Here is a 12,631-nt window from a genome sequence, read left to right as displayed (position 1 = left end):
CGAAAGCTTTCAAAATACATGTTTTCAATCAAAACATTAACCTTTAAACTTTAAGAGGTTAAGAAATGAGGTTTAAAATTAATTTACAAACCCCAAACCCTAACCTCCCCATCTTAAAAAAAAAATTAAGAAAAGTGTCTCAAATGCATATCTTGAACCTCGAACTTTAACCTCCAAAAAAAGCCAAAAAGGTTAAGATTGGAGCTCAAATCATGCATTTTGGAGATGATTATTAACCTCTTTGGCCAATTGATAGAGGTTAAGGATTGAGAGGTTAATTAACCTCAATAAAATTTAGTTATTCCCTAAAGACATGCCAAATTTAAGGAGAATATAGAAATGCACTAATATTGATCAATGGGAGCTCTAGAATGGTGCTCAAAATCAAAACACTGCAACTAAAGTGTTTGATAATATGCTCAAAGGAAGTATCATTTCATGAGAAATGACAACTATTGTGAGAAAATATAAAATTTTGGTTGTATAATTTATGTCTTAACCCTCACTATAGGACCATTCATCATCTCAAGAAATGAAATACATCCTATTTCCTTCACATAGGAGCTCAAACAAGCCAACCAGGAATTGAAAAAATCATGAACAGTTGTAGAAGAAGCTAAAAAAGCTAAGTCATAATCTTTCCAAACAAGTCATTAAATAGGGACTCTCATTCAAGACTACCTCCATGTTGAGAATGTGAATCTTTATCTAGCCAAGATATAAGTCAGGTGGCCTGAACTAAAACATGGAGGCACACAAATAGTTTGTGAGAATATGATAATAGTGTGTGTGGGAAATGTGGGCCTCTATGATTCACATGAACTTCAACATGATCATTATTTGAAGAATCATCCTAGAATAAACATGGGATTGTTCATCCAAAATAACTTGACAAGTTGATTTGTTGTCTCCTAACTAGAATGATTTTGTATTTACTCTCAAACCAAAAAGCTAGCAACTAGACATTTAGAATGAAGGATTTTATAGCTAAATGAAATGCAAGATTAAGCTAAATGAGATGCATATTTAATCTAAGAAAATGAAAGAAAAATTAATCTAGATGAGTGCATACTTAAGCTAGATGAGATTAATATTATCTAGCTTAATATGTAAGAAATTCAAAGTTATGAATGTAAAAAATGAGTAATTATTTCAGCATATGTTTGATGTAATTCATTTGCAACCTCTAAAATGAGGAATTGAGGGCTTCTTAAATATAATCCAAGAATTTAATCAATGATTGAGATCAAATTGAATGAATGGTCAAGATCTAAAGAAGATTCAATTAGAATAGAAAGTTTCCTTGTGAAAAGGAATTTAACTAATTTCTTTTTAGTGGAATAAGGAGTTAATTGATTTAATTCCCTTTCTAATTTTAGTCAACTCAATGTTTCCAATTCTGAATTGTAGAGAGAATATTGGAGAAGATATTTGATTTAAGGAAATTAAATATGACCTCACAATTGAATATTCTAATTAATTGAATAATTAAATTCAATAATAAGAATGATGATATTTAAATATTAAATCAAATATATTTAATTCCTTATGTATATTAGCTAAAGGGGTGAATTTGATTTAATTAAAGTACTAGGACTTATAATTAAATTAATTCAATTAAAAGGTTAATTTAGCCAATTTTGATCAATATTTAGGAATAAAATGAAGTATGTGATTAATGCAGATTAATGATTTTCTACATTTGACACTTAGGTCAAGTAGGGATTATCAGAATTAGAATCTCCTAGTACAATAGGACTTTAGGATTGATTAATAGATCAGAATTGGTTAAGCATGGCAATGTGACAATTTTGGAGTATTATATTTTCCCCTCTTTGAGTAAATGTGCAAGCAATGCATTGACTCAAAGAAATTAGAAGTATGAAGCATAGATCAAGAAATGAGATTGGTTTTAAAATTGATGATACAAAGACCAATCGATAGGCTTTTTAAGGTTATCTCTAGAATGAAGCTTAACCTTAGGGAATCTAGATAGAACACATAGATACTGAAATTGATAAGTTTTTTAAGGTTATCTCCAGGATGAAGCTTAACCTTATGGAATCTAGATAGAACACCTAGATACCAAAATTGATAAGCTTTTTAAGGTTATCTCCAAAATGAAGCTTAACCTTAGGGAATCTAGATAGAACACCTAGATATCGAAATTGATAAGCTTTTTAAGGTTATCTCCAGAATGAAGCTTAACCTTAGGGAATCTAGATAGAAAAACTGGATACCAAAATTGATAGAAAAAAGATTATCAAACTTCACAGAATTGTTCCTAGAATGAGACTCAATTCTTGAGAGTCAGGGTTAGACTATCTTGATACTTGTTCATTAGAAGATGACAAGATTAATCATGATTAATAGAAATATCCCCAGAACGAGGCTTAATCCTTAGGAGTCAAGGTTAGACTATCCTGATGCCTATCCATTGAATAGTGACCTAAAGAAGGATTTTAGAATTATTTCTAAAATAGAGTTTAATTCTAAGCAAGAATTAGGATTATCTCTATAATAGAACTTAACTCTTAGCAAGAATTTGGAATTATCTCTAGAAAGAAGCTTAATCCCCAAAAGTCTAGATAGAATGCCTAAATATCATTCCACAAAAGAGATAATAGGACCTATCATGATTCATAGAGTCATCCCTAGAATGAGGCTTGATCCTTAGGAGTTGTGGTTAGAATGTCCCAATACTTATCCATCAAACTCTAATAAGACTATTATAAGATTGATCAGTTGATCGAAAGATAAGATAGATGAAATATGATGCCAGATAGAGGGCAAAAAGATGCCCTAAGTGATGAGATGCCCCTAGAAATTAGGACATAAGATTCAAATTGAGTTGAATCCAATTTTGAAAGATTCAATGATGTAATCATCCTACCCCCTTTAAGAGTAAAATTGAAAGATGATACACTAGAATAGTGATGCAAAGCAGTATATTGAGAAATACTAAAGAAATCTAAGATTGAGAAGAATGTAGAAGAGATCAAAAGAATCTAAAGAAAATTTGAAGTTGATTTGAAGTGATTTCAAGGTCCAAAAAACTAAGTTTGACCAAAGTTGACCATAGTTGATTATAGTTGACTTTTTCTAGAAATGTTGGAGAATTTGAAGAAAATATGATTTAAAAAGATTCAAAAATGCACAAAGTAATAGAAAAATGGGTCCCAAAAATTTAAAGTGTGATATAGAGTGTGTCAAATTTCAAAATTGATCTTGAAAATGGGTTTAGAGTAGCCAAATTAGCCAAGGGGGTGATTTTCACACCAATTGGAGCACTTTGAAAAATTAGTTTAAAACCTATATAAGGGACCAAAGGGTCATTTTCAATTCATTTTTGCTTTTATCTTCTGTGAAGAAGAGAGCTATAAGGTGAAAGATGGTGGTCCTCATGCATATGCATTGATTTGAGCATTCTAGGTGACACAGTTGGCCAATGGACTATGGACCTCCGATGAGTCATTGATAATCCTGCTTTGCATTTGAAATTTCACACATTTTGGTCATTTTTAGCATGTTTTTAAAGTTTTTTAATATTTTCCAATATTAGATCTCATGTGAGGATTGACATTCCTCATGCAGTTTTAGATCCCCCTTTGCATGAGGATGTACTAAATTAGTACTTCCTTGTTGTGTGTGTCGAGTTTCTTCATGCAGGAGATACCCATATCTCATGCAAGAAACCCTAGTTTAGCTTGAAATTTATCTAGTTTAGCTTGAAATTTATCTTTTCATAGTGATTCAACTCATGCAAAGAGTTGTCATCTAGAGCAAAAAAGCATGATCCCATGCGAGAATTTAAATTCTTGTGCAAAAAATAGTGTCTTGTGCAAAATTTTAGTTTGAAAATTTGATTTTGCATTGATTTTTTGCACTTGCATTTTTTTTTAAACCTATTTGAGACTAATAATTTGTATTTTATTTTCATGTTTGTAGGTTAGCTTTCCTAACATCAATTTTAGATCACATTATCCTCCCTATTGAGCCTTGATTTGATAGTTGGATGATGCCGACATGACACACATCAATGCCCTTTGCCTATCATATTTTTCTTGGATTACCACATTGTTGGTGAATCACAATTTATTGATGGCATTAGTTGAGCGTTTCCATTTAGAAAAGAACACATTTCACTTGCCCTAGGGAGAGATGACCATTACTATAGAGGATATCTAATGGATTCTATGGATCCCACTCCATAGACCATGAGTAGTATATGACACAATGCTATAGACAAGTACAATAGCATTGAGCACCATTTTTTAAGAGGACCTCATCATGGGCAGAGCCATCACATGGAATGAGCTAGTGCATACGTATGGTCCCACCCACAAGTTGGTAGTGATACTAGGTATATTTATTAGTTGTTTTTTAATGCCTGATAGAGGCCATGGACTTGAGTGTGGATGGGGTAGGATGTTACAACAAATGTTGGATGAGCTAGTGCACTATGGATGGGGTCATTACATGCTCATACATATGCTCTATGAGATGCATACGATTGTCTACCATGAGAGGAAGAGCATGGAGGTAGGGTTCTATGTTCTTCAAGTGTGGGCATGTGAGAATTTTCCCATTATGAGGCCCATCTTTGCTGATGAGAGATAGGATCTAAAGTTGTACATATGCAGGTATTAGGGATAGTTGACCTAGGAAGCTCTGGGGAAGACTAAGTAGTGGAGAGGTCGATTGGATGACCTAGTAGTAGTGATATAGAGACCATGGAGAGAGACCAAGGCATGGGATGATGTACCAATGGAGCTAGGGTATATGTTTGCATCTTGACCACTGATTGGTCACTCTATGTAGGTGATTGGTAGATTCCAACTAACTTGTATTTGGTGATAGTATGGTCAACCCTAGGACATCTAGATTGTGGGTGGTCTATCAAGTTAGACTATGGTCATTCTATGATCAATGTGCATACCTTAGCTATGACACAGTGGGATTATATTTTAGGAGTAGCTGATGGGGGGATAACACTAACATACCAAGCATATTATGTGAGTCATCCTTTCCCATGGTTCACAGACCTAGTAGGGATCGTACAACCACCACCACAACAACCACCATAGTAGCCACAATAGGAGAGACCTAGATAGAGGACACAATATGTGCCTATTCCTCCTCACTAGATGGGGTTGGATCTAGATGCTGGCAGCAGTGGTATAGGACATAGACATCCATAGGATGATATGGGTACCTTGGGTGCCATCAGAGGAGAGACATGGAGGTCTCATACAGAGGAGTAGCTAGCTAAATAGGTAGAGCATGGGATGGGCGATGAGGATATGCATGATCAGCCTACTTTGGAGCCATAGGGAAAAAATATCTTGGCATAGACCTAAGATTCCATTAGGAGATCTAGGAAGTGAGTGAGGGTTGCATAGTGACATGTGGGAGAGCTACATATATAGCTTTTCGTTAGAGATACTCAGATATCAAAGCAAGATTGAGAGATCCATGAGTTGTGAGAATAGCTAGAGTGAGACATTTGTATCACAAGAGCAACTAGAGTGAGAGACTCATGCATCATGTGAGTATTCAGAGTAACAACACGATGATATTGAGCTCTAGTCAGCAAGAGTGGTGTATTACTATGTAGTGTATGTTCTAGTGGTGCAATTTGAAGTAGAGTAGGTGCCACAATTCTCATAGTATACTAGAGAGTCAGGAGGTGCATGGCCACTAACTAGAATAGAGATACATTCTCTTGCACTCAGAGGTGAGGGAGAGGGACAAAGTTAGCTCATTTTGTTTTGATTTTACTTTGGTTATGTATTGATTGGTATGCCAACATCATTATGTACCATTTTGAGATTAAAAATGATTGAGTAGCATTCAATTTTGCATTGATGTATATAGTTGACTCCACATATATATGGGATCTTTGATTCAAGTATCTTCACATGTGTCACTTTCTCTCTTTTGTAGTTGGTCATACATGAGATATTTATGATATGATTATGAATGAAAATTTGATATGATGTATGAATATAGTGTAGGTGAGATGAAGCATGGAAGTGTGTATGTGAAATGCAAAATGTGAATAAACTAACATCTCATGCAGTGTTCCATTAGTTTGATAGTTACAAGTATCCTGAGAAGATCAAGAGGATGAACCAAAGAACCAAATGCTTGTGTAGTTGTGAAGAAATGTGATACTTTTAAGAAATGAATGATCCCTCATCATGAAGGATGCAAGTAAATTAGTGATCAAACTATGTGCTTATGTAATGTAGTCCTACACTAGATGCAACCCTAAGTCTAGTTACCAAGCTTGTTAAATTATCATCACTGAGTGTTTAGCTAAATCCCAAATGTCATACAATTCCCACCGACATTTCAATCATGAGAATATGAATATGGCACAAGTTCTAGTTTTGTCATGATTAAATATAAGAATTTGAGGCACAAGAAGCCAAAATGACTAGAACATTTGTCCCTTTTGATATAGCAAGTGAACATAAGCATTAGAGCATAAATGCTAAGATGACCATAATGTTTCTTGCATCTAGATACACTAGACACATGAGAGATCCTTCTTATGCTATGTAATCAGTAAATATTCTATCTGCAATGACCCTTACATTCATAGCCTAAGAAAAAAGTGTGCTAAGTATACTCATAGTGATCAATATGCTCACTTAGGAGGACAAGTATCAGTATTTACTATAGCATAGAGAATTCACTCAAAAAAGAAAGGAAAAAAACCAACCTTATTGAGTTATCCATATAAAAGGAGTTGAGATATACATGGCCATCCAACACAAGATAGAGGCTCTTATAGTGGACACCCCTTTTATATGGATGCTTTAGATCATTGGAACTAAACTAGAAAAAAAGAAAGCAAAGAAAAGATCATGCCCCCAATCCTTGCTTCTCTAGTCGAAAGAGACATCATCAAGTTTCTCAAAGAGGCATGATAAAGAAAAAATGAAACAAGAAAAGAAAAGCTCAGCATATTTCAAATAGGTTCAACATTTTTTGGGTTATAGGATTGATGTCAAGTGTCAATGTTTAGAACATATATGAAAGAAATGTCTTTGGTAGGCTGATGATAGTAGATAGACACAATTAGAACAATTGGTGACTAAAGTCAAAGAGGAATATTTAGTAAGAAGAACCTTCATAGGGATCTAAGCGATAGTAGATAGACATAGTTAGAACAATTGGTGACTGATACAAGAGATCTTCTTCAATAGGAATCTCAATAGTGACATGAGTGACAATAGACAGACATAGTTAGAACAACTAGTGATTGATGTGAAAGAGATCTTCTATGAGAGGAATCTCAATAGTGACAAAAGTGATAGTAGGTAGACATAGTTAGAACAACTTGTGACTAACACTTAAGAGATCTTCCATGAGAGGAATATCAATAGTGACATGAGAAATAGTAGGTAGATGTAGTTAGAGCAACAAGTCACTAATGCTTAAGAGATCTTCTACGAGAGGAATCTTAATAGTGACATGAGAAATAGTAGGTAGATGTAGTTAAAACAATTGGAGACCAATGTTTAAGAGATTCCTATGACACTATAGAGTGTTACCCCCAAGATAATGACAAGATTCAATCCATGGATGCATGAGAAAAAGTTGCAAACTAAAGTAGGAAAGCAACACTACAAGGAGCTAGAAGATGCACTGCAAGATGTAGCATTTGAAACAAGAGGTGCCTGTTTACTAGGTTTTCACCTTCTTGGTAAATACATTTTTTTTTGCTACCATGATGCCTGTTTCTAGGTTTTCACAAAGGGATTTTTTTTGTTTTTCAACTTTTTTGTATTTTTGAGTTTTTGATTTTTTGTATTTTTTGAATTTTGCAATTTTTTTGATATTACCAAGGTGACTATTGCTAGGTTTTCAACAATATAATGATTTTTTCAAGACTTTTAAGTATATACAAATAGCTTTTGAAATCAGGTTAGTTGTAGAACCACTTTAGATTAAGATTTTTGATGGGCTCCTTGAGTGCCTCTCCCTCAGCTATAGAAAGTTGGTAAGCACCAGATCCAAACATTGTAGTAATATATATGGACCAAGCCAATTGGGTTCAAACTTCCCTTTCTATACCCATTGTTGCTAATTATTAAGGTTTTCTCTCAGAATTAGATCACCTAGTTGGAATTCTCGTGGCTTAACTTTCTTGTTGTAGCTTCTAGAAATACACTACTGATAAGCTTGAAGATGATTGCATGCCACCTGTCGATGTTCATCTAACAATTCCAGCTCTTGAAGCTAAGATATTCTATAGTCATCATCAATATTGAGGCCCTTCATGGATATTTTCAAAGGAAGAATCTCAATCTTTATTGGAAGCACACCATCCATTTTATATACTAAAGCAAATGACATTGTACCTATTGGAGTTTTGATACTTGTTCTATAAGCCCATAAAGTTGGATTAATCTGAAGGTGCTAGTCCCTTCCATATTTATTAACTATGTGATGCAAGATCTTAAGGATCGCCTTGTTGGATGTCTCTACTTGACCATTACCCTTGGGATAATAAATAGAAGACCAATGTTGCATGATTTTGAACTTTTTGTACAACTCTTTGAGATCCTTGTTTTTAAATTGTCCTCCATTGTCATTACTGATGGAGGAAGGTACACCATAACTGCATATGATGTAATTCATAATGAAAAGAGCTACAATTTTTCCATTTTCTATAGAGAGAGGGACTATCTCCACCCATTTAGTAAAGTAGTTTGTAGCTATAATGATGAAATTATGTTCATTTGAACGGGACGAGTGAATATGACCCACAAGATCAAAGACCCATTTTTAGAATGGCCACAACATGATAGATTAAATTAGCTCCCTTTCTAGAGAATTAATCAGATTTCCATGGAGCTGACATTGTTTGTAGGACTTGGCATATTTGATTTCCTCTTACTCCATATTTTGCCAATAGGAACTAGCTCTAATAAATTTACAAGCTAGTATCAAGTTGTTAGAGTGAGATCTGCAAATGCCCTTGCGTACATTGATCAATGCATGTTTGGACTCATCAGGTTGTAGAAACCTAAGGAGTGTTATGTCAAGACCTCTTTTAAACAAGTCATCAACAATATTAAAATTCCATGAAGCATTGCGAATAAGGTGACATTTTTCATTCTGGGTTAGATTGTCCAAAATTGTTTAGTCATGCAGATAAGAGTATATATGGTGGTAGTAGGATGAGTCATATCCTACAATAGAATATATCATTTGAGATTCATGAGAATTATAGGTAGGGTAGAGTAATGTCTCCACTAAGAACTTGTATTTAAGATCATTCTTTGGAATCTATAACATGGAAGCAAGAGTAGACATTGCATCAACTGCTTTTTTGTGTGCCTGAGGAATTTGTTGAAAAGTGATATGAGAAAAGTATTTCTTCAAGTCATCCACCATGTGTTTATAAGGTATCGATTTCTCATGCTTTGTCTGATGCACATTATTGACCTGGTTGATTATGAGTTGTGAATCACCAAAGATGTTTAGTTCATCTAATCTCCATTCAACTGCAATCTTCATGCCACTAGTTAGGGCTTCATATTACGTAATATTGTTTGTACAAGGAAATATAATCTTGTATGCTTTAGGTAGTGAATACCTCTATGCTGTTATGAACAAGAGCCTCACACTAGATCCCTATTATGTGAAGGAACCATCAAAGAACATCACCCAAGTTTGGCATGTTAGCATTAGAATTAATTGATTAGGGAAGTCAATGTTTAGTGGAAGAAGACTCTGCATTGGTGCTTCTACTAATTGATTAGTTATTGCTTGTCCTTTGATAGCCTTTCTCTCAACATAATGAATGTCAAATTCACTTAATATCATGACCCACTTAGCTAACCTTCCTATTAGAGCTGCCTTGCTGAGTAAGTATTTCAATGGATCAATTTTAGCAACCAGTCATGTAGTATGAGCGAGTATGTAGTATCCCAAATTTTGAGAAGAAAAGATGATTGCTAAGAAATCTTTCTCAATGATGCTATAATTCATTTTATAAGAAATCAATGTGCCACTTAGATAGTAGATAGCTCTTTCCTTGTTATCATTGTCCTCGTAGGTGAGTAAGATACCAAGAGATGACTTTGTTTCTGAGATGTAAAAAATGAGAGGCTTCCCATAGATAGGAGGCACTAGAATTAGTGGATTAGTAAGGTATTATTTTAACTATGTTAGACTCCGATCACAATCTTTGTTCTAGTCATATTTCACACCTTTATGTAGAGTCTTTGTAAAAGGCTATGATCTATCTACTAGTTGGGGGATAAATCTATGAATAGATTGAAGTCTTCCCTATAAGCCCCTCATTTGATGGATATTATAGGGTGGAGGCATGTCCATGATTGCTTGAACTTTCTCTAGATTGACCTCAATGCCTTTTGTAGATATGATGTAGGCAAGTAGTTTTTTAGAAGTTATGTCAAATACACATTTCTTAGGCTTGAGTCTTAGACTAAATTTCTCCATACGATCTAGGATGGATCCCAAATCTTGAAAGCAAGTGTTGCATTTTATGCTCTTAACCAAAGTATCATTGACATAGTCTTCCATCATCTTATGCATCATATCATGGAAAATTGTAGTAACTACCCTTTATATGTAGCACCAACATTTTTTAGACCAAATGGCATCATATTCAAATAGAAGATTCTCCATCCACAAGTGAAAGTAGTCTTTTCTAATATTTTGGTGCAATTTTGATTTGGTTATAACCAGAAAAGTTGTCCATGAGTGAGTATATTTCATATCTTGCTATCATATCCACTATCATATCCATGATGGGGAGTGGAAACATATCTTTTGGATATGCTAAATTCAGATCTTAGAAATCTATACAAACTTTAATAGATTTTTCATGCCTAGAAACTTGAACAATGTTTGATATCCATTCAACATAATCAATAGCACAAATGAAACTAGCTTTTAGAAGTTTTCCTAGTTTAGCTTTAACAAGTAATGCAACATGAGGATGTATTTTCATAAGTTTCTATTTGACTTTTTTAACTTCAGGTGCAATAGATAAATGATGCATTATGAGATCAGGATCCAAGCCTAGCATGTCTGAGCATATCCACACAAAATTTATCTTTTTCTCTTGGAAGAAGGAAATAAATTCCTCTTTTTCTTTTGGAGATAATGACTATGAAAGATGTATCATGTGAGGTTGTTCCTCTATTCCCAAGTTGATTGGATGTGTCAATTCTATCAACACAGACGATCTTTCCTAAAAATGACTAGGAAGTGCATCAAATATCTCATCCTTAGGTGCCTTAGATATGTTTTTACCTTTGGATACATCTTTTATTTTTACTATTTTTCATTTTGATACTACCACAATGTGGTTTTCACCATCAAACCTATTTCTTTTTTGATCTTTTATTGTGTGACTAAGATATTTGATGTCAGCCTTAGTCATGTTGACACTTCATTCATTAGTGGAGGACATTATAGGTTCGACAATGTTCAAGTAGTAGGCAAGAGTATAGTCATTCTAGAATGTAGGGACTTCACTAGATACATTAGAATTCTAGTCTATGAGCTCACAATAGGTTAGTGAAGGAGATGTGGTGGGTTCAATGGCCTTCACAATATAGTAATCAAATGCTTGAACAAGAAATTTGAGACCTATAGTAGCTTCATCTGCAAGTGTGTTTGAATGCCTTAGAGTTCTTATAATGTCATTAATAGAAGACTCAATGACACTAGTTTTGTGAGACTTATCTAACCTAACCCTAGATGATTCACCTACTTCAAGATGATTTTCATAAACATGAACTTGATCTATATCTCTGTCTATAGGTTCTCTTGATAAAAAGTCAAATTCATACTCTTGAGAATCTATAGTGCATCAAGACATATTATAGAATTCACTAGTAGTAATAGGGACCCATTCTCCTTCTTCATCTAGATTTTTACAAAGTCACTCAATGACTAAAGCTTGATTAGACTCTCCATGTTCTTGTTGGATATGGGGAGAATAAGTAGTGTTGTCAAAAGAATCACTATCACCATCCATAGTGCTGACATGTGGTACAAAGTCATTTGGTTGTGTGAAGAATTTAGCAAGATCAATAGGAATTGGAAAAGGATAAGGATCCTCATCCTCAACATCATCCTTATGTTCATCTAACTGAGCTTGTGACTCATGTTCAGTTGAACTCTCAAGTTCCAGAATAAATTTGTTAATCCCTAAATGGAAGGGAATCTTCTTGAAGCCTACTTGAGACCTTCTAGCTATCACTTTGATAGGATCAATTAGAGCATTTTTGTTACATCTAATTAGACCATTCCCCTTTTAGCCAAAGTTCTTCATAAGTTTAAGACCTAGATGATACTTTTTAGGAGTAAGCTCATGAGACTATTTTGTGAGGTCAACTGGGGATTCCTCTTTGTATATCTAGGTAGAAATGATTCTATTTTCATCTTCTTCCTCAAGAGGTACAATAGGTTTAACAAAGGTACCATTGTACTTAGTTTGAGGTGTTAGTACAAAAGGTCTCTTTAGTTTAGATGGTCTCCCAAAATAATGGGGAGACTCAAGAAGAGATGTCAAAGACAAAACCAGTTCTATGTGATATTCACCCATCCTAGTTTGTTTCAACTTGAGTGACTA

Source organism: Cupressus sempervirens, chromosome 8 (assembly GCF_028749045.1).
Source record: "Cupressus sempervirens isolate cs-2001-9-10 chromosome 8, ASM2874904v1, whole genome shotgun sequence".
NCBI lineage: Eukaryota > Viridiplantae > Streptophyta > Pinopsida > Cupressales > Cupressaceae > Cupressus > Cupressus sempervirens.
This window is presented reverse-complemented; position numbering follows the sequence as displayed.